The sequence below is a fragment of the Oryzias latipes genome, chromosome 5 (assembly GCF_053564925.1).
Source record: "Oryzias latipes strain Hd-rR chromosome 5, Olatipes_Hd-rR_3.1".
NCBI classification, from domain to species: Eukaryota; Metazoa; Chordata; class Actinopteri; order Beloniformes; family Adrianichthyidae; genus Oryzias; species Oryzias latipes.
Genome location: NC_136241.1, coordinates 25,697,162 through 25,719,680, shown reverse-complemented (window position 1 = coordinate 25,719,680; position 22,519 = coordinate 25,697,162). Strand labels below are relative to the sequence as shown.

The window sequence follows — 22,519 nt, the reverse complement described above, 5'->3', positions numbered from 1 at the left end:
TGCCTTTATAAAATAAAAAAAGTAGTGAGCGTGTGTCTGAATTGGATTAAAACCCAGAGCACTGGATAGTCCCGTAATTAATCATTTTTTTTAGGGGTTTAGATGATTTAAGGGGTGAATTTGGACTTTGCCCGTCACATAAACCTGTTTTCCCATTTTTCCATTGACCGTATGTAAGAACAGAACGGAGTGAGTCTCACGTCCAGACTCGTTTACTTCCGGCTCTGACAAAATCCGGTCAATTCATTCACCACTTTTAGCGATATAGATGCCGCCAAATTGGAGCCTGATGACGTCACTAAGCGGTGATCAGTTTGAGTTTCGAGTCAACGTTTCTATGGCAACCACTCCCGTCAATCAGGACTGAGCTTGTTGGAACGCCATACCCCAACCACTTGAAAGCTTCCAGTGTGCATCGATCCGCTGTAGATTGGTAAATATAGACCACAATGCCTTGCGTCTGAATGATTTTCCATGTGAGAAAAACTATTTGAACTTATTTTTTATAAATCATGCAAGTTTTCCTCATAAGAACACATTGGATTCATAAATAGTCTTTGTTAAAATGTTAATATTATTAGGTTTTTACTTCTGGAAATCATTGACATACTTTTGCAGTTAAAAAGAAAAAGTATTTAGTTTTGATAGTAGTTATGGTGTAGGGAGGGAAATCGAAATTAGCCAAAGCCTGTAATATAAACCTGTTTTTTTCAACATGAACGTACAAAGCAGGATACCCTTAAGGTGTCCATCATAATGCCTGAAAAATTACCAGAAACAGTACGAATAATAGGGAATTTATAAAACACATATTTACAAATGTGTTCGCACACTTTAACAGAAAATGTAAATGTAATTTTTTTAAATAAGTGAAGAGGCTCTTGAGAGATCCCGGTATCCATGTAAATGTGTAAAAACTCCACAGTGATCCCAGACAGATCGAGTTTTATCATTTTTATTTTCTGTACTGGAGGAAATGCCTTTTGCTCACGGGTCTGACATTTAGGTTTACTTGAACCAAAAGTCTATTCTGTGGAAAAAATCATTAGGTGGTGTAAATTGCAAAAGTATTAACATTCTGGGGGATTTTCAAGAGACAGCAGAACAGATGTCTTCCAGTGGTGACAGAAAGGATTGCTGAGCTGTGTGAGGACAGATAAATGTCTAGTTCAAGGAGGAGTTTTGCTTTCGGCATGTCAAACCGGAATGTCTGATGAATACTGTTTAACAACCTTCCAGTTGGCTGTCGCTCATTTCAAAGTTTTGACTGGTTGGGTTAGGGGCATCGACAGCAGTCAGCCGCGACATTTGCACATAATTGAATTTTTTCCCCAAAATTATCTGGATTACCTAACCCACAGGCGCAGTTTCCTGTGAATATTTCCAGCATTGATTAATTAGAAATTTCAAATTAAGAGTCTCTTAAATGAATGCTGGCAATGAGGTGATGATCAGACCATTCCTACGATGAGTATAAGGGCCACCATAAAAATAAAAAACAAAGTTGATAAGAAAATAGTAGTAATTTTGCGGGAAAGGAGTTGTAAATTTATGCAAATAAAGTCAAAAGTGAATAAGAATAAAGTCATAAAATTGTGATTTGGTAAAGTTTGGAGTATTTCAAGACAAGAAATTAAACTTTTTATCATTTTTGTTTTGTATCAACACACAAGCCATTGTTAGGGGGGTGAAAAAGAGCAGTGACTAGTTAGTAAAACATAGATTGTAAGAAGAGGTGGCAGCTTTCTAACAAAAACAACCCCCTCCTTTCAAGGGACTGCTGGCAGGCTGCCATCTTGAAATGAGAGCGGCTGAAAGTGCTGACTCAGCGCTGACAGTACATGACTGTCTGTCTTGTTGGTTCAACCATCTCCAAAACTCAAACATGGAGGAACGTGCACCTTTCTGGCTTTAGGTTTTTTTTTTTTGGAGTATTATGGTGAGCTGGGAAAAATTTTCATATAAGTGATCATTGTTTTCCAATCCATTTTTTTTTAGCAGACTTTATCCCAAACCGTCTGTGATTTTGACAAATGCATGTCGTTTTGCAAAAGAAAGCTAGACCAACGCACCAGTGAGGCAATGCACCACTATTCTCATCATCCACTCCGATGAAGATTGTGTTTTTAACATGTTCTTGCGGCATCTTTCTGATGATGGAGGACAGATAGAAAGAAATTGAGTATTAAAAATTTCATTTCTGAGTATGTCTTTATTCAGATCTTTGTGAATCATGAGCAGACGAAAAAATGCACTTTAAAAAAGATCCTTTTTGTGACATGCTCCCTGGTCCGCTCCATTCTGGTGCATCCACTTTCTGACACAGAGACCCATGTCCGTCTTCGTTTCCTCTTCTGAACTGGTATCTGGCCCAGAACTGTACGGCTGGAGAGCTCTGATGTTGCCCACCATTTTTGTTTCACCAGTAATGTTACGTTGGGGGTGTGAGGGGCTGTAAGTGGCAGAAGAGCATATAAACAGAGAGCTCTCAGTTGTGGGCGATGGTAAAGGGAAAGGGAGCTGCCCTGCACTAACAATCCCTCCCACAGCTTTGGGGTGAATTTCTAATGAAGTACTGCCACTCTGCAGGAACTGTCCTAAAAATAGACACAATTTTTAAAGTTTGGCTAAAACGGACTAATCATGATTCAAAAAAACAGTGGGAATGCTTTGAAAATAGATCAAAAGAGGATCAGAGTGGATCTTATCTATTGATCGAATCAACCTTGCTCAGAGAAACATTACAGATTATTAACTTGCTAAAATGAAGAAAACATTGCAGACATATTTGGAAACCATTTAGCAAAGTTTTATTTTGTTAGTTTCATCAAACTTCAACATAAAACAGTTGCTATGGCGATGTTTATTTTCAAGAGGTGAATTTATTGACTGTGAAGATAGAAGAAGCTAGAAATATTGATTATAATAAGACCTCTTGCTCTCATATTTCAAACGGTTTGTAATTATTTTTATCATTTTTTTTTAAATGATCTTTAGTACGCAATATTAAGAAACAACTGTCTAAATACGATTTGAATAATTAGAGGCGTAACGAGGAAAATATTAAGGATAGTTTTTGCAAAAAAGTTTGGTTACAGCTGCAGGCTGATTTAAGCCGATGAAGGCTTTTGTTTTATAAAGATTCTGGCATGAAACAAATTTTTTTCTACTCTTTTTAGAGCGCCTGAAGTTAATATGTCAGAGTTGCTGCTGTGTGAAATGGAAAAGCTTTTGACGTGTCAGCAGTTTTCCTAAATTATTAAAAATACTCGGCTGCTCGTGGGCAGAGGTGGTTGAATTAGAGGTGGTTGAATTAAAGGTGGTTGTCAGACAGCTGATCTTTAGAGCCTTAAGTCTTCGTCTCGACTGGCCTTACGGGTAGATACGGTCTGTCGGCAGGTGAAAAATGAGCAAATCTATATGGGGCACGCTCGAAGCATCAAGGTTGTATTCCCCTAGGTGTTCATGGACTTTTTTTTACTCCAGGTATGCTTCAGGCGACAAGTTGTAGTAAACACTTAAACAACATGTAAGGGTGAGATGCAGGTGTGTCGTGCAACTTTTTGTAGTTTTTGTTTGTTTGATTGATCATTTGAAATTTTAGGGCTGTTCAATTGATAAGTGTGCACTCCTTGCAAGCATGCACAATTTTAAAATAAAGGAAATTAGACATTTAGTGCTTAGTTTGTCTGGATATCCCGATGTCCGACAGACACTTACGTAGATGTATCACACTGCATTTGTGCACGGCCAGTTAGGGGCCAGTATTCACCAACAACTACAACTACAACCACCAGCCGCACCTGTGCTAAGACCCTCCTGGGACCGGGACAACCCAAAAAAATTCAAGCACATGTACAGATCAATCCCCCATACAGGTGCATGTGATTACTAAAACCTAGCCCTATAGCACAGTGTGATATTCTCAAAGCTGAAATGAACGTCATTTCCATCCATTCTGAAGCGGAGAAAAAAGTCGCTTTTCTCTAACATCTCTGGTGGGTTCAGGAAGTTAGAAAAATTTGACATGTTTAATAGATAAAAAAAAACATATATATAAATATATATATATAATATCTTTTCAGCGTATGGAATAAGGCGTCAGTTTTTTCAGTTTTTTGACACAAATGCCGTGATTCATGCTTGAAGATTCTGACTGGGTACTCACAAAGCTCTGACTATCGGAGAGCAATTCAGGAAGTTGAGTTTCAATCAATCCAGAGAAAGGGTGACTCAGAGGTAGACTGTGATTGAGGAGACGTGATAAAGAGGCCAAACTCCGTCTCTGACATTGATCGGCAGCTCCTTCCTGCTCTCTATTCTGCTAGAGTCTGTCGAGTTGGGCAAACAAAAGAGATGGCTTATAAACTGTTGCTCTGTTAAATCAATGCAGCCTCCGACTCTGGTTAAATACAAGAACTACAGGAGCTGGAAGGTGTGACGCCACTTGAACGACACGGTGGAGTGGAAAACGGGAAAAGATTCAGAGAAAAAGCTTATGGACTTCAAAAAAAAATGTTTCTTACAAAAATATGTATCTACTTGTAGTAAAAGCCTAAGAACAAAGAACAAATACCATCAGAAGGTGGCTAGAAAAAAGCAAAATGCATCTTAAAGTAAGAAAAATGCTGAAATCTACAACTGAAATGGAATTAAAGATATGTAAGACATGGCTGTAGGAATGAAACCTCTAAGCAATCTGTGCCATAATGTTTACCATGCTAAAGGTGTAGGGCAGTAAAAAAGGAAAAGATCTGCTGAGAGATGATAGAAAATAAAAGAATAATGAAAGAATAATTGGAGGAAAATCCTAAACTTCCAACTTTGCAATACAGGAATTTGGAAAAACATCAATATTTTTAAACGAACTAATAAAAAATGCTACAATTAATATGTGATAGGGAAATTATACAGAGGTAAGATTAACTGTTGTTGATGAATCATAATGAATTTGGCCAAAAAACAACATTTGGGGAAAAAAGAAATAAATCTAAACATAAGTAAATAGAAATATTCTAATAATTCCAATGTATTTTGCTAAATTACTATTTATTCTTAATAATAAGTAAAATAAAGAAAATAAGTGATCGATAGTGGAAAATATTTTTCACTATTATCATCAGACCGTTCCTACGATGAGTAGGCCACCATCAAAAGATTTACAAGACAAAATGTCGTAAAATTTTAAGAAAAAAGTAGTAATTTAACGACAAAGAAGCCAATTTATGAGAGAAAAAAATCACAAGTGAATGAGAATAACACCACATACAATACAGACTAAAAGTTTGGACACACCTTCTCATTCAAATGAATGGGAAGGTGTGGCCAAACTTTTGGTCTGTACTGTACTTTTATCGAGGGATCTGATTGGTCAATTTAGTACCTGGATGTCTTACACTACAGAAAAAATTTAAAAAAGCAAAAAATTGGGATTAGCAATTAGGATAGAAATAAATTAGGATTAAAACATGTTGCAGAGCAGGAATAGATATTCTGACAAACATAATGACTGAGTAATAACTGTATTTCTGTGTAGAAGTCAATGGGATTTAGGCTTTTTGGAGCCAGCAGGCACTTCCTATTTGGAATCGGAGGGGGGAGGGGCTACAGTCAATGGCAGGGTCGTGACCCTTTTTTATGATTTTTCTTTTTTAATATTGGGTTTTGCTTGCTAAATTGCGTCAACATTCGTGGATGTTAAACACAAAACCTGTAAAATGCTTTCCATTTAAAAAAAAGAAAACTGTTAATGTTGAGTTTTATTTGTTTGAAGTATTTAATAATTTTAAATGCTTAAGGGAACAATACAGACTGCAGGCAGATCAATTATATAAGTCTTTAGTCATTTTATGATTGACTGGATATTATAATTTTTCAAATATCAAGATGTTTATAAAAGGACAAATAATGGATTGTTTATATGTTAAAAATGCTTTTTACCATCTCATAATTATGTGCAGCAACATTTCTGATTTATATGTGGTTATAGATGTTGCAGCTCAAACATCATTCTTTTCCTTCTTCAACAAATTCAAATGTTATCAGTAGAGAAGACCCCATCCTGGTTTCTGAAGCTTTTCTGAAGTTTATTTTGAAAGAGTGCAACAATGTTCAGTCAGTTTGCGTTTTTTGTTCAAGCTCCCATGTTTCTCCCCGAGTTATCTCAGCTCTTTATGACCTGAGGACGACACAGATGGGGGGCTTTAGGAAGCGAAATGCATTATTTAAGAGCGTGTTCTCCAGACTAAGAGCAGGAATTGCAGCCAACACAAATGCTGCAGATGGATGTTCTCCGCAGGAGCGTGAATGCAGAACCTTTTCTGCTGACTTGTCACGTCCCCTGTTTGTCTGAAAAATGTGGAGCCTTCGATGGTGGATGTGAATTGTCGACAGCACTTAAATAATCCTCCTTGGTTATTTTTTTTGTTTAAACAATTTGATTTTTCTATATTTTCTTTATAATTCAATCTTGAGGCAGGAATTTGAAACACGGAATTTTGGCTAAACCCTCTCTTATTGATCAGTGAGTCTTTGAGGTGACTCCCACGAGAATGTTGGGTCCAGACTTGGACCAAAAATACTGCTTTGTTGTAAATGAAAGGCTAAAAGCTAATTTCACTTTTTATTAAAGAAGCTAGTATTCTTGGCTTCAACCAGTATTAACTGTAGACTACTTCTCCCCCCTTTGCAGTTGGTATATAAAGCAGTGAACCTTAATACATGTTTGAAACCAGGCTGCAAGTTTATTATTACTTAAATCTGACTCTTTAACAATGGAGTCAATGGGACATTGCTTCCTTTGGAAACGAACCTCTAGTGGTTATTTGGGGAACTGCTACATTTTTGTTCTAGCATGTTCTAACTTTCTGTTTGTGTGCATGTTAGAAAAGGTAAGTCTTAAGCTTTGGTAACTTCACCATCAATCACCTCACGCCATACAGTTCTTTTGTCTGAAGCTAATAAACCATGAAGTAGATAAGATTAGATAAGGATACTTTATTGATCCTTGGGAAATTTGTTGTTGCAGTGTCTAAAAATGTGGCTTTGTTGTGAATTAAGAGTCTAAAACCTAAATTATGTTAGTGATTAAAGAAGCTGGTATTTTTGGCTTAAATTTGGGTGAGACGTAGACTATTTATTCCCATCTTACAGTTGTTTTAGATAGAATGTAAAGCAATGAACCCAGTTAAATGAACTCTTTAACTTAGAGTCAATAGGAAATTGCTCCCTTTAGAAACCAGTCTCTAGTGGTTATTTGGAGAACTACAGCATTTTTGTTCAAACTTTCTGTTTTTGCGTACAAGTTAGAAAGCTAGCAAAGGTTAGTCTAAAGCAGGGGTTGGGAACCTTTTTGGCCGAGAGAGCCATAAACCCCACATATTTTTAAATGTAATTTCGAAAGAGCCATACAATAATGTAGCGTCCCTTTCCCACACTGAGGCACGGAGACTTAACCTCTTTTGGGGTTCTTTATTCTGGTTACTGTAGAGTAGACAGTAACCAATACCGTACAACTAATTCAGCAACTCCTGAATCTCTCCCGCTGAGAGCGGTTCTCCCAACTTTATATTCCCTCACTGCTGCAACAGCCCTCCTATTTCCCTTATTCGGCCCATAGCTGAACCCCCATTGGTCCAAACTCCTCAAAGACAGGCTGAGCGACAGAACTGAGGGCCAATCAGCATCTCTGCTTGATGCGTTCAATAAAATCTCCGGAACTTAGAACGGGACCCATTAGCCACCCAATCCAACTCAGTCCGCTACAATATGTTTAAAAGTAAAAATACAAGTGAATGTGTGCATTTTATGTAATTTCAACACTTTTAAAGAACAATAACTCTGTGGATTCTTTTTAATAACATTGTTATGCTGTTGCTAATAAATGATGAGTATTTCTTACCATTATTACGACTTCTGGTGCTGCATGTTAGTTTTTCTGATGGTCTAGTCTGGTTGATACGTGGTGAGTTTAAGCTTCATGCAGGCATAGAGACTTTCATCTGTTCAACGTGATCGTAGGTTGGTCTGAATGTTCTTTAGATGTGAGAAAGACTGTTCACATGCACACGTGGAGCCAAACACATACTCACACACTGCAGTATGTGACGGGCAGCGTGTCTTAACTTATGACAATCTGTGTGCGATTCACCTTGCTGCCTGTGCCCAGTAACCCCCCCCCCCTTTCTCCCTCACACCTCCCGTCCCTGCAACTGCGCGCTCTTTCTCAGAGACGGGAGCGCACAGTTGCACGCGTGACAACTCACAGGTTTCAGGCTATTACAAACTCTGTTATAACACAGCGGTACCCAACCCCCGGGCCACGGACCGGTACCGGTCCGTTGGTCACTTGGTACCGGGCCGGAGAGAAAGAATAAATAACTTACATGACTTCCGTCTTCCACCAATCATTTCCGCGGGTTACCCCCAATGCCGGAAAAAATTACTAAACATTTGATGTGCGTGCAGACTTCTGTCTTCATATTCAAAATGGCGAAATTCAGAGTATAACCCTTGTGCTATCCTAGTCACTTTAACATTGAGAGTTGGGTCATCTAGACCCACTAGACAGTGCGCTGAACCTTTTTTCTTCAATGATTTGTGATCTTCACTGGTGTCCATGGATTACATGAAATCTTTCCACCTTTATCCACCTTTGTCATGGTAGGGAGAACACGTCAATGTAAGGGTGGGGTCATCTAAGATAGCACAAGGGTTTGAGAGAAACGCATGACGTTTCTGGAAGAATGGGAAGATTTTTACTTTTTACTGAACAGAATGGCAAGTCACTATGTTAATAATTATGAGCTTTTGGAAGCAGTAAAATTGTTCATGGCAGAAAAGAACTAAACCTATCCCGGGGGAAAGAAGAAACTCTTCCTAATCTGACAAAAATTGTCTTCTTTTTTTAACAAGTTGAAACTTTTCAAAGTGCACAGACACCTGACTGAGCATGCCTGTGTGAATAGTGTGGCGACCGGGGGGTTAGCCCCGCCTTCAGCCCCTAAGACTCATGGGAAGTGGGGAATCTTGGGTGTAAAACCATTAGTGAGGTGGCTATGAAGCAAAAACATTTGTATGAATTCGTATGAATATGATGCTAAAGCTTCACCACCAAACACTTCAGGTCATGCTGTTCTTTTTTCTGCAGCTAATAAAGCATTAAGTATATGTAGAATGGGATTGTTATCGAAATTAGAGGCTAAAAGCTCATTTCAGTTTGTGGTTAAAGAAGGTGGTATTTTTTGCTTTAGTCAGGATAGGTTGAAGACTTTTTGTTTCCCCTTCACAGATGCAATGAATAGAATGTGATGCAATAAATTTAGGTGAAAGTTTATCAAATCAATCAGACCACTAAGATGAAAGCTTTTTTATTCACATTAAGCTCATTTGTTTTACATTGGAGCCAACTAAAGCTGATTTGCTTTTTTAACCAACCCCTTAGTGGCAAGCTGCTGAACTGATCTGGCTCCAAGTGATATTTATTTTCAAACAAGTTTAAAAAACTATCAAAAACCAATCTTTTGGGTCTTTTTTGGTTTTACTGTGAGCAGCAACCATTTTATTCTACTTCCACTGATCATGATTGCTGATAAACCAAACCTACTATTTTACTATTCCAACGAGAAAATGTTTAATTTTTTGATGTCCTGCAGCAACTGTGTATAATAGAATGCAGAGCAGAGCAGAAATACGTGCTCCTCGTTTGTCACACTGACAATAATTACAACTTAATAGAAAATTTTATTTTTTTAATTCCCAATCAAAATGAATATAGCTCACAGGTATGACAGGCAAATCAACCAAAGCCCACTTTGATGTGAAATGAAACACTTAGGATGATAAAGAAAATAGGTCCCAAATCAGTTGTGAACTTAATAAATATTGTAATTAAATGGCACCCTTTGAGTTTGGGTAATCTCCTCCATCCTGAGGCCTGATGTGTAGAAGTCAAATTATGGTGGCTTTTTATTTCTTTGGAGCGGCTTGAAGATGTCTGGAATTTAACCTTTGTTTGCTTTTTTTTCCTCTTCAACACACAGAAAATTTTAACTATGATGAAAATGATGTTTAAAACATGCTTTTGTGGCATTTTTCTCATGATGGAGAACATATGGAAAGAAAAATTCCGTTTAAAATTGCATTTCTGTGTATTTCTTTATTCAAATTGTTGTGAATCAATAGCAGCTGAAAAAGTTATGTTTGAAAAATATACTGAGTGGGCCACAAGTTCCCTGCTCTGCTCCCTTTTGATGCATCCACTTGGAAAAGATCCTTGTAGGCTTTTGTTTTCTTCATTTGAACTAACATCTATCTCAAAATGGCTGGATAGCTCCAATATTGCTTTTCATTTTTGTTGCACTGGTATGTTAGGTTGGTGTGAGGGCCTGTAAGCTAGACCCCAAAGGTCCCGCCCACAACTTTGAGGCAAATTTTTTATCAACAGGGCGACAGTGGCTCAGGCGGTTGAGCGGGTCGTCCAATGATCGAAGGGTCGGCGGTTCGATCCTCGTTCCCACCAGCCAAATGTCGTTGTGTCCTTTGGCAAGACACTTCACCCTTCTTGCCTCCAGTGTGGCTCCACTGGTGTGTGAATGTGCATGAATAATTGACACAATGTAAGCGCTTTGAGCGTCTGGAAAAGCGCAGAAAAATCCAATCCATTATTATTATTATTATTAAACTTTGTACTAAAAATTGCTAAAATAGATCAAAAGATGATCAGAGTGGGTCTATTAACACCAGGCTGTAGTAAAGGAATGCCAACACCTGGTTTTAAATATTTAAATGCAAAATTTTAAGATTTTGCTATTCAAATACTGATTCTAAGGTGTTTAATTCCAACAGTTTTATCCAAATATTTTGCTAAACCTATTCAGTTCGACCCAATATGTGTTTTATTTGGTAAAAGACGATGGTAGACAAGCAGAACTGTCCTTCGTCCTAGTCTGTGTACGCCGGCTCGCATTTCTGTGTGGAGATTGATGCCGTGGGTTTTCTTTGCTGCAGTCGCTTGCCCCCAGTGGGAGGAGAGAAAATACTGGCCGAGCTCCTTCTCAGAATTTCTCCGGCGCCTGCGATGCTTTTGTGCGTTGGCTTTGTTTGCACCATCATGGAGTGTGTGGGAGTGCCTTTTCCATGTTGTGTGTGTGTGTGTGTGTGTGTGTGGGGGGGGGGGGTTACCACATTTTCTCTCACAACTGTCAACTGCACATTGACTGTTTTCTTCTCCTCAATCACAGTGCTGTTCATCTTCCTCCTGGAAGTTGCAGTTGATTCGGGTTGAGGGCCGCCTCCATGTTCCCGGACCTTTGTCTCTGTTAGGATGACGGGCAGCTCCTGTCTCTTAGCAAACGCTCCCAGTCTGGACAAGTTTGTCCGTCTCACCCAATTGTGCAACAGTTTTATTTTTAGAAGAAAAAAAAATCTAGATGTGAGGCAAAACGAGATTCAGAAGGCATCCGGACTGTTAAGGTTCACTCATTTGTCAACGTTTGGCCTCACTTTGGATTTGAAATTCCTGCAGGAATTCTTCAAAACAGATTAAAGGTGTCTGATTGAACATGGCTGTCAGGTTTTTAGGAGAATGTGATCAAACCCGTGTGCTGCAGATCAGACTGCCCTCTGTGCATGCACCGCAGCAGAAGAGCTGACAGAGCACACGCTCAGGCGCTTTTCAGATCTGAGGCTGACATGAGAAAATGATCAGACCAGGAGAGGCAGGACAGTGTCCTCCCTCCTCCCTACTGTTTACAGACATGCTTTGTTTTCACATTTTTTCTTTCAAACTGTTGGAGATTCAAACAGGCCAAAATTCTTCTGTAGTTTTTAGGCCGCTTGGCAGATGAGGGTGGAGCATGACATCAGCTGATCAAGATGAAATCAGGAAATCTGAGAAGAAACTAAAGAAGATTGAACCTGGTTTGAATTAAACTCAGCTGGTAACAAGAGTGAGTTAGTAACTGAACTGCCTCAATATTATCAATATTATAAATATTGAGAATAAGAAAATTATTTATGGATCAATTCTGCTTAGGCTGTTGCAAACAAGCTTGGGTGTTATTGTAAATACCCCAAACGTGGCTAAAGTGTAGCCTTTTTTTTTGTACGAGTTACTAACAAGGTTAGTTGGCATTGTCACAGTAACATTATTTTAGTGGTATCATGTTTTTCTTAGGTGTTGCAAACAAGGTTGGGTGTTAAGCTATGTTCTGAGGGGTGGCCGTGGTGCAGTGATAGGGCGGTAGACCTCTGATGGAAGTATTGCAGGTTCGATTCCCACCTGACCCGCCCATGTGTCAAAGTGTCCTTGGGCAAGAAACTGAACCCCACCTTCCCTCTCTCTGGTTTCATCAAGAATCACACAAGTTAAAAATTTCCCAGTTTTTGCATTTCTTGAAATTTCTGTTACAATGGAGACAATCGGATTGTTTACTGTTTTCATGTTTCCTTCCTATAACTTTTGATACTTTATGTACCTTTTTCGAAGGATATATTATTTGATTTATTCCTCACTGTTTCCGCAATCTGATGTGGTACAGAAGTCTGAGAAACCATTTTTAAGCTTTAGGAAACCCAAAAATGTGTAGTGATAAGTTTGGATGTTTCTTGAGGCCTTGACAGCCCTTTTATCAAAAGTCAAAACTGGCAACAGCAACGGTGAGACTACTTTAAATTTCAGATGGTGTTTTTGCTGCATATTCAGAGAATAAATGGGTTTTGGAGTCAATCTCCTCTTCAATTTAGCCCACCGACGATGAGGCAGAAAGAGATGCAGAAAGCATTCTAATCAGATGTTTTCTGGCTGCCACTTTCATTCCTTTGTTTTTTTTTTGTTTTTTTAACAGAAAACCCAGTGTTTAAAAACAAAAAATCAAAGTCAGCACCAAGAAAATCCCACAATGCTCAGGCCAGCCAGCCATGAAAACCCAGCCAAGCCACTGGCGCTCTTCCCTGCAGCTGTGCACAATCAACCAAATGACATCTTACTTATCAATACATTTTAACAATTATTATCTCTATGTAGCAAAAAAATATATGTAGTTTTTTTTATCTGAAAGTTTGTTGACTTAGGGGAATTCGTAAAGCATTAACTCATGATTAAGAAATAAATGTGTTAAAAAAGTTGTGGCTGTAGATAAAATACATTTTGACAACTCCAATGGCTGATTGAAATAGGTTTTACAAAGTGAATTTTACGAAAACGTTGCTTAGATTCAGATAAACTAAGTGTATAAAAGCCTTTTCAACATTATGAAAGCCTTTTCTTAACATCTGGAATAGTCTGTATGCTAACATATGCTACCAGTAGTATGTAGTCTACCAATAGTTTCCATGCTAACAACAGTTGACCCTCGTTCCACTGAGCGGTACAGTTCAGTCCAATCTGGTATTTTGAGCGTTTCCATTATAAAATGGACCCATTAAGCCATATGGAATCATACCATTCTTGGGCCCCCATTGGTTGTAGGTCCATAGAAAAATGGAACAGACCAGTTAGGGTAGAGCTACTGTTGAAACCTGTTGATTGGCTGAAGGTCAGTCATTACGACAAAAGAAAGCTCCAAGAAAGCGGCTGTATTCTTCTTCGCCACCTGCAACCTTCTCCCAAACAATAATAAATACATTGTAAATATGAAGTTACAAAACCCATGAGTAAAAAATAATAGGCGTGATAACAATAATTTATTGCAAACTCCACACAGAAAGGTCACCCAGCCGGGACTTGAACTGGGGGCCTTCTTGCTGTGAGGCAAGAGCGCTAACCACTGTGCCACTGTGCAGCCTGTACAATAGTTTGTAATGCTACAAAAGTTTGAATGCTAAAAGTACCATGTAGCCTACCCATTTATGCTACCAATAGTATGTGCACTAACAACAGTATGTATACAAACAATAGTTACATGCTAACAAAAGTGTGTATGCCAACATTAATATGTGCATCTGTTAATATGTAATACTATGTGAAAAGTGGGGCAAACTTTCAAAATGTTGATGTCACAGACTGGTAGATGAGTCCCGGAAGGGTCTTGGGGCTAAAGCTAGCTGTTAGAGGGTAGAATGTCTAGTCTTTATGCCTGAGTTGGAATATGGATTTTTGTAGGGTTACATCACAAATGATCTTGAACAGTTTTGTTTTCTGTTTTAATTGCCAAGTGATAGCACCCTGTAACTTAACTTTGAAATAAACATTCGTACATTTGGTGCTAAAGCCACAGGTTTAGGTGTCCAAACTCTTTTTTTATGTCATTGAAAATGCTAAAAATATGGATAAAATTTCAAGACATGAACCTGCAAATGTGTGTTTAACCTGGCCTGGCTGTGCATGGTAATTGCATGTTGTTCGTCATCACAGAGAGCTGCCTTTGTATTGCAGCTCTGCAGAACTGCCCGCCTTTATCCGGCAGCTGTAATGGAGCTGTTTGGCGATAACTGCTTATTATTCTAGGCTTATTAGATCACAGAGGGCACGGGGAGGAGAAAACGTCCGTGCAAAGAGGAAGAGAGATGAAACGATGATGGCTTAAACATGCCTCCCTCTAGACCTGCGTGCTTTCATCAGGAGTCAAGTGTCTCTTCTTGCCTGGTTGTGTCACAAAGCTTTCAGATCAGATGTTAATTAGTCCAATAGACATGAGTCTTCCTTTTTACAGTTCAGTTTTCCTACTGCATTGGCCACCTTCAGCACCATATGGTGTGGCATGGTGCCATTGTCTTTCCCGGAGACTGAGCCTTCATTTTGGCCAAGCTGATGCTACCTCAGGCTGCTTCCTCTTAGCTTTGTGTGCAGAATGTTTTTCTAAATTGCAGCTCAGCTTCTAACTGAGACTTTGTCCCTAATAGAGCTCCAAAGAGCTGCGACATTTTGCATGCGGGTAGAAGGACCTTAGATGGCCCCCGACTTTCTCTGCACGCTGGCTGAGAAGTGGCTTTATTCCAAAATTTTTCTGGATCTCCGGCTTTCTCCTTGGATGGCGGAAATACTTCAGGGTTGGATATGCTTGTGTGACGTGGTAGCTCTAATACACACAAACTGGCTCGTGCATACCAGTGTGTGCTGGCAGCGTGCACCTGCAGCATGCCGGTGCTGCTGATGGGCCCTCAGCTGCTCTCACTTAAAGCAGTCCATTAGCCAACAGTGGCTGAGTGCTGCTCTAGCTAACTGGGCAGCAGCAGGATGTGTTCAGCTGGCAAAGTGCTGCCACTGGAGGCTAGCAGAGCGCCCATCTGTACCAAAATAGCAGGCTGACTGCATCCTCTCAAGATTCCTGAATTGTTTCCTTCAACTTTGTTGCTCTAATTAACTTTCTTATGCCTTATTCCCAACTGCCCTTACGGGTGGACATGAACTGTCTGTCGGGGAAAAATGGGCAAAACTTGTAAGGGGCATGCAGGTGGCCAGCATAAAATATTAGTCTTAGGCGTCTGGCCGTAACTAACACTTATGCAACATGCAAAGGTAAGTAAGGGTGGGTGAGGTGCAGGCATGTTGTACAGATTTTTTTCATTTTTTCCACCCCCAAGAAATCTGCGCAATTCACAATGAGCCCGTTAGTGCTGTTGAAGTGAAAGGTGTCCATTCCTTGAGAGTCCCTTGTGTGCTGCTAATCTGTTAGAAATTAGGAAAGCGTAGTTTGTGTTGGCATCCTACAGCTGAGGCATGAGCGCTTATGCATGACCTACATACGTATTTGTAACGCTACGTATGTATTGCGTGGCATTTGCGTGTGGTCAGTAAGGAGTCAGTACGCTCACCTTACTAACAACTGTAGTGCAGCATTAAGAGTGCGATACGTCAGTATCACCTGTACGTCATAAGTGCGTGCAGCTTACATTATTCACGAAACACTTACCACATGTCTGACAATCATATGTTTTATTGTCAATGATCCAGGAGTTGACCACACACACCTGCACTCCCCCTTAGATGCGGCCGCACCTGTTTAAGACCCTCCACGGGCTGGGACAACCCAAAAATCCACAGTATATGTACAGGTCAGTTAAGCCTTTGTGACATGTACTTGTCCGTATGAATGCTACAGGTTTTTGGGGCATGTGGAGGGCCATAGACAGGAGCAGCTTCATCTTATGGTGAGCTCAGATGTGTCTTTGAGTTCTCTTGAGGCCTCTATGGCCACTTCAAGGAAAAATGCAACAATTGTCGTGCGTGTGGTAACTGTACCTTGAATTTTTTTGTACGTTTCAGGCACGTTCAGTGCGTGTGGTGCCCTTACACCACACGCTAGTCTTTAGTAAGATCCGAGCACTGGCTCCTTACTGACCACAGGCCTGTAGGACGATCGTAGGATGCCCACACAAACAACTCTCTCTCTAATTACCAAATTTATAACGGGTTACAAGCAGGGAGCGCTCACTTTCCTCTTGAACAGCACTAACGGGCTCTTTGGGCAATACGCAAGATTTGGGGAGGTTAAAAAAATGCCAACTTCGTATGACACACCTTTGTTTCACCTACGTCAATCTTATCTTTACTACGACTTGTTGTTCGCAGCACGCCTGTATCATAAAATGTGCATGATTATTTTCAATCTATGGGCTCACAGAGCAGCCTACAACCTTGACATTTCATGTGTACCACCTGTCTGTCCAGTACAGGATAGCCTGTATCCTCCCATAAGGGCAGTTGTGATTAAGGCTTTGGTAATCTAGTGGAAAGATGAAAGTCAAATCTCTGCAATGAGTTTGGAAAGACACCAAACTTAATGGAAATTAAATCAAAGCACTCCCTCTTGTGATGCTTCCTTTGTTTCACCCACTGATTCATGTTGAACGCTGAAGATAAAAACAGTTACAGAAATGACTGTAACTCAGGGCAACACATGTAGAGATGAGTTCCCACTGCAAGGGACTCTCTGACATCCGTTTCCTGATGATATATGGGTCTTTCTGTCTTCTGAGGTGGGGAGGAAATTGGAAAAACCACCTCCAAGCTGCTGTGTGCATAAACAGCAGCACAGACGTTGGCTAGTTGTGTCCTTCCTGCAGGAGATAAAGGAGGTTTGCGGCCCTATTGCCCTTCCTGCATCTGTTTTCACTACACTCACCGTTGGACTTTGTTTCAACGACGAATGTCAAGGACGAATTCATCAGAATGTCGAAAGCTAATAGTTGTTTACTCCTGGGGGTAAATTCCAAGTACAAAACACTCTTTTTATATCTGAAATAGTTCAAGAAAGTTAAAAAGTAAAACAAAAATTGTATCAAATTCTGAGAAAATTAAGTGACAGCAAACACTAAATTATCAAAACTCAGGAAAATCAACAAAAACAAAATGGGTTGTGATACGGAGGCTGACATACATCCTAAAAATGTGAAACCCTAACAAGACAGGGAAGAGTATGCAGGCAGCAAAAAATTTAAAGTTAAAAAATAAAAGAGGCATTCAAAATTGTTCACTAAATTATAAATTAGCTTTGGAAGGTGAATTAGTAGAAAACGTGAAATTAATGCCAACAAGAAGGCTAAATGTTGCATACGTTTAGAGAGAATAAAAAGAATAAAAAGAATAAAAAATAGTTAATAGGGAAAAGAACAGTCAACAAATACTGTACCACACTACAGACTAGTCCTGAAACATAAAACATTGGGGGGGGGGGGGGGGGGGGTCCGTCAGTTACTATCAATATTGACAAAGATTAAAAAATCTTTAAAAAAAAATCTTTAGGCATTTAAAAGTAACAAAAACAATTTTTAAAAATGAAGTCTCGAGCCCATAAAATTATTTGCGACGCCCCTGACTGTATGTAGCATGAAACAATCAAGGAAAATATTGTCATTTTATGTAAACCAAAAAAAAATGCAAACTATATACTCTATTTTGTAGATCTTCTATAATGTTTAAATTGAGTCATTTTGCTCTTAGAAAGAAAAAAAACATGAATTCACAGAATTAGCTTCTGATTCATTAGCTTATTTTCTCTGAGAAAAACATGTGGGCCATAAAAAAAGCCCCTGAGATTCAGCAGCTTGTAGGTCTATAAAACAGGCAGTAACTGTTTCTTGCATGAATTTATCAGTTTTTTCAATGACTGCAAAATTATTTTTAACCCACTTGTGTTTGTTGTCTTTCAGTTTATTCAGGTTTTCCAGCACATCTCCTTTCAGGTTCTTCCAAAGTCCAATCATTTTCTCACTATTATTGTTTTTATGTCATTTGTATATGAACACTGCATAAAATTCTTTTTTTTTTACCAAACTTAAATTATACAGTCTTTTTCAGTGATTGATCTGAAAAAGGCTCCACAGCAGAGAAAACCTTCTTTTATTTCCCTGTCAACTCTTCAAGCTTACTTCAAGCCACGTAAAGATGATAAAAACGAACCTTTTACCTAAACAGGGTACTTTCTGCAGATCATTTCATTTCAAATGAAAAGAAAAAAAACTAATCTGAGCCCTGCGGCAGCAAAGCACACACAGGAGAAAACAAAGAGTGGATTGTGTTTATGCTTACAACAGGATCATGAGACAAGACTTGCAACTTTCCTGTGGGATGAGATGGATTTGACAACAGACTTAGCTTTTCATCTTCACTTTTAAAGTGCAATACATCCTCAGTTGAAGGAAACTGCTATGCATAATCTGTTGAACACATGAATGTGGATGACACACAAACCTATTCAGACAAGGGGTTTACTGTTAAACCATTGGATATTTTAGACTTGTGACATTTTTGGGAAATTTTCTTTGTATTAAACTCATTCTTCTGTTATTCAATTATTAAAAACAAACATTTTTTAGGAAAAACTTAAATATTTTACAAGATAACATAATAAATAAATGTATTTTTAGCATTAAGACAAGTATTTATATTCTATTTTTGTATCCAATTTATCACAAACCACTGTATTTAGAATGTTCAGTGTTCAGCCCGTGGCTTAATAACTCACACTCATCTTCATCATGGAGTTCTGTGAAACAGATATGTCCAGTTTCTGTGTTAAGTCAATGTACAGACATGATCTGAGTTTCTACTGTGTTTTTTGGGTGTTGGCCACGGCAGTCTGGGGTGGGGCAGAACTGAGGTTCTATCCAGATTTGTTTTAGATGGCCACCCCTACACAGATATTTTGTCTATTTTCCTATTGTTTCGCCCTTTTTATTATTTCCAGATAGTTCATGATCTGAAACTCTAAAATGTTGGCTGGTGACTGGCAAGAAAAGACGCAACAGAAGAGCACCCTGCAAAATCTGACCTTTACAGTCATTCTAACCATATGATCTATTTGTTCGAGCAAATTTTCACAAAAATGTTTTTTACTCTTCTTTTTTTGGCAGATTTTTCCCGTTCCGTTTTCGCATCTGACCAGCTGATGTCTAAGAGGTCATTAGGAATCCTTAAATCCATAAAGGGACATCCCGTCTGGTTCCCCTGATGCCAGGAAAGCTCGTTCTCTGAGGTATGAAGAACGAAGTCCAAAAAGAATAACAAACAGAATTACTAACTTTTTTCTAATTCCACCAAAACTCTATATAGAAGAGCACAAAAATCAAGTTAAGTAAGTTAAGTACTGTGAACAACATTCCAGCAAATGATGAATCAAACTTTGGGAGAGCATTATAACTACTGTACGCTAAGTCAGAGAAGGGGTGACACAGGTGGCGCCAACAGCAAACGTTGTTCTGAAGCGGAAAAGATGTCATAACTTATGTCACCCAATGTCAATAATGTCCCAATAGCCTTTGGGCTCAAAACTCCACCCCCACGTAAAATTATGGTCAAGTCGAAAAAGAAAATTCTGAATTGGCACCGTAAATTCACTGAATATGATGAGAGGTGGAGTAAGTGTCCCCTCCCCCGTTGCGTTTTAAACAGGAAGTACCTGCTGGCCCAAGAAGCCAAAATCCCATAGACCTCTAATGAGAAATATACAGCCATTACTCAGTCATTATGCCTGTTATTCACATTGGGCTCTGAAGGGTGCATTCAAGCAACCGCTTCTGATGAAAAGTCTATAAGTGGCGTGAATGCAAGTTTCGGGCTTTCACGTTCAAATCTCTCGCGTTCATGCATCGCTACGCATCGCTACCATTTTGGGCTCCAAGTACAAAACAAAGCGCTTTACTGATTAAATTAGGTCAAACTTGACCAATCGGGGACTGAAATTTGGTAGTGACGTATGGATGGCATCCTTTTTAATCCACAGACATGCCAACTGTTTAGAAATTGATCAAGGAGGAAAAATGAATAATTATGGTTTGTACCCAGCCCGATTTGCCACCAAGTCTTTCATAAATCGGAATAGAGCTGTGAAAGAAAAAGCCTGGAGCAGGATTTGCGATATTTGCATCACTTTGACCTTTCGCACTCATCTTATTCCAACTGTGAGTACATGTGCTAGTATCGGGAGTGACAGTCCAGTGTGAACATCGTTTGCTACATTTTTCCCCCCAAATATAGTTATTTCTGTAGTTCAAGTTATCCAAGTTTTAAACTGGCCAATCAGATGTCTCAATAAAGGTAGGTGGTGCCTGCTGGCCCTAATGTTTGAAACAGTTGATTGACAGATTTCGTGTAGCCTAGTTTTAAGTGGTTGGGGGTGTGGATTTCCAACAAGCTAACACCTGATTGGCAGGAATGGTTGCCATAGAAATGTTGACTCAGGCCGACTTGGACTAATCACAGCTTACTGACATTGTCTGGCTCCAGTCATTTTGCTGAAGGTGGAAATAAGTCGTTTTCTATTAGTGACGTCAAACGTAATCGAAAAGGGAAAACTGACTTCCGATAAAGATCTGTTACTTAAATGGGAGGAAAACTCCGTTTGTATCTAAAACCAGACTATAAAAGTCCATCAGCATATTATCCACTAGTCTGTAAGTTTTCTGTACATTAATACTTGAACTCCAAGCCTTTTTCTGCTGCTCAAACCTCATCAAATAACGTTCAGTACAAAGGTTAGTTGGGTTCAAGATTAAAGGGGAAAACATGAAACGAGTGCAAAGTATTGTGAAAGCACGCATGTGAATCACAGAGGCAGATGTTGTAACATCAGTGCAACCTTTCTCTGCAGTCCACCATATTTACTCCCGCCCACGCCACCACAAGGCGCCTAACCATGCAGGTTAGGGAAGTTTGCTAAAAGAAGTCTCTCTAACTTAGGAGGAACAGAGCATTAACAGAGGTCAAATGAAGGGAATTTCATAAAAGGAAGCTTGGGCGTGTTTGTTTCATCAAAGGGAAGGATGAGGCGGTTTGCTGAGGAAACAACAAAAAAGCGCAGCGCGTTAAACCGCAGACCAGACAAGTTAGTCTTGTGTTCAGAGGGATTAAAAAACGTTTTACATGTCGCTCCAAATCTGGAATTAACAGGAATGTGCAACAACTCTGCTGCTGTTGTGTCACACTTACCGCTTACCTTTGAGCTAAGCGATCTCTAAACTATGGCTGTAAAACCAGACTTTGTCTGAGAAAATTATAAACTGCTCTGTAGTTTTTCTATATGTTATGAGACAGTTATTAAAATAATTGTGCATTTTGTGGCACAAGCTCCAGATTTGGCAATAGATATTCCTTAGAATCTCCTAGTTAAGAAAAGTATGTTAGCCAAGCTTTTAAAATATAAATAATATATTTTATGACTTCTGATGAAATACTTTAATATATGACTGAATTTTGTGCATGAACTGCCCTTATTGTTGAGACTGGGGCAAATTGACACTAAATTATTTTTTTAAAAATTGGGTGTACGGCCGCCATCTTTACAAATGCCTACCATTTTGGATTTAAGTTGTGGCTAAAATACTTTTCTGAAAGGTGTTTGTACCAAAAAATGCACAATTTATTGGAAACATCAGCCTAACTGGCTCTACTAACAATCCTTACAGAGGCTTGGAAATGTCAAAGCGCTGCAAATTTTGAAAATCTTGCTCCAGGATTATTCTTTCGCAGCTCAATTCCAACATATGAAAGACTTGCTGTCATAAAATTTCAGTCGGGCGCAAACCGCAAATATTAAATTCTCCTCTTTCATTAATTTTCAAACAGTGGGCATTGCTGTGAATTAAAAGGAACGCCATCCATACATCACTACTAAGTCCGAGTCTCTGATTGGTCAAAGTTCAACTGGTTTAACCTTCAACGTGCGTTCAATGGCTGAACAATGCTTCATTGGTGATTTTTAATCGTCACTAGGTGTGCGGCTCGTGTGGCCCTGCAACAGACCGGTGAACTGGTCAGGGTATACCTAACCTTCACCCAACTGTATTTGGGATAGGCTCCAGCAACACCGTGACTTCAAAAGGGATTTGGCAGGTTCAGATGATGGATGGATGGATGGATCAGTTTGCCAGAAACCAATTCTGCAAGACGAGTTGTTCGCTTTTCCCCCCAGTCGTTCACGTTCAGCGTTTTATTTAAAAAAATAAAACGCTTAAACCAAAGTCAAAATGTACTTTTTTTGCCTGAGAACAAAAAGAAAAACAAATAAACCCAGAACTAATGAGGTAGATGGATTTCACATTGAGTAGCAGTGTTTGTGTTTCTTCAAAAAAAATAATGAGG

General features: G+C 39.2%; 1 protein-coding gene across 1 annotated transcript in view; it reads left to right on the top strand.

The window, feature by feature from the left end:
• LOC101167284 (uncharacterized) overlaps positions 1-22,519 on the top strand; it is a 76,811-nt gene that overhangs the window by 17,213 nt on the left and 37,079 nt on the right. The window contains exon 2 of the mRNA XM_023954670.2: positions 19,294-19,415. The gene's annotated coding sequence lies outside the window, so the exon portion shown is untranslated. The remainder of the gene's footprint in view (positions 1-19,293; positions 19,416-22,519) is intronic.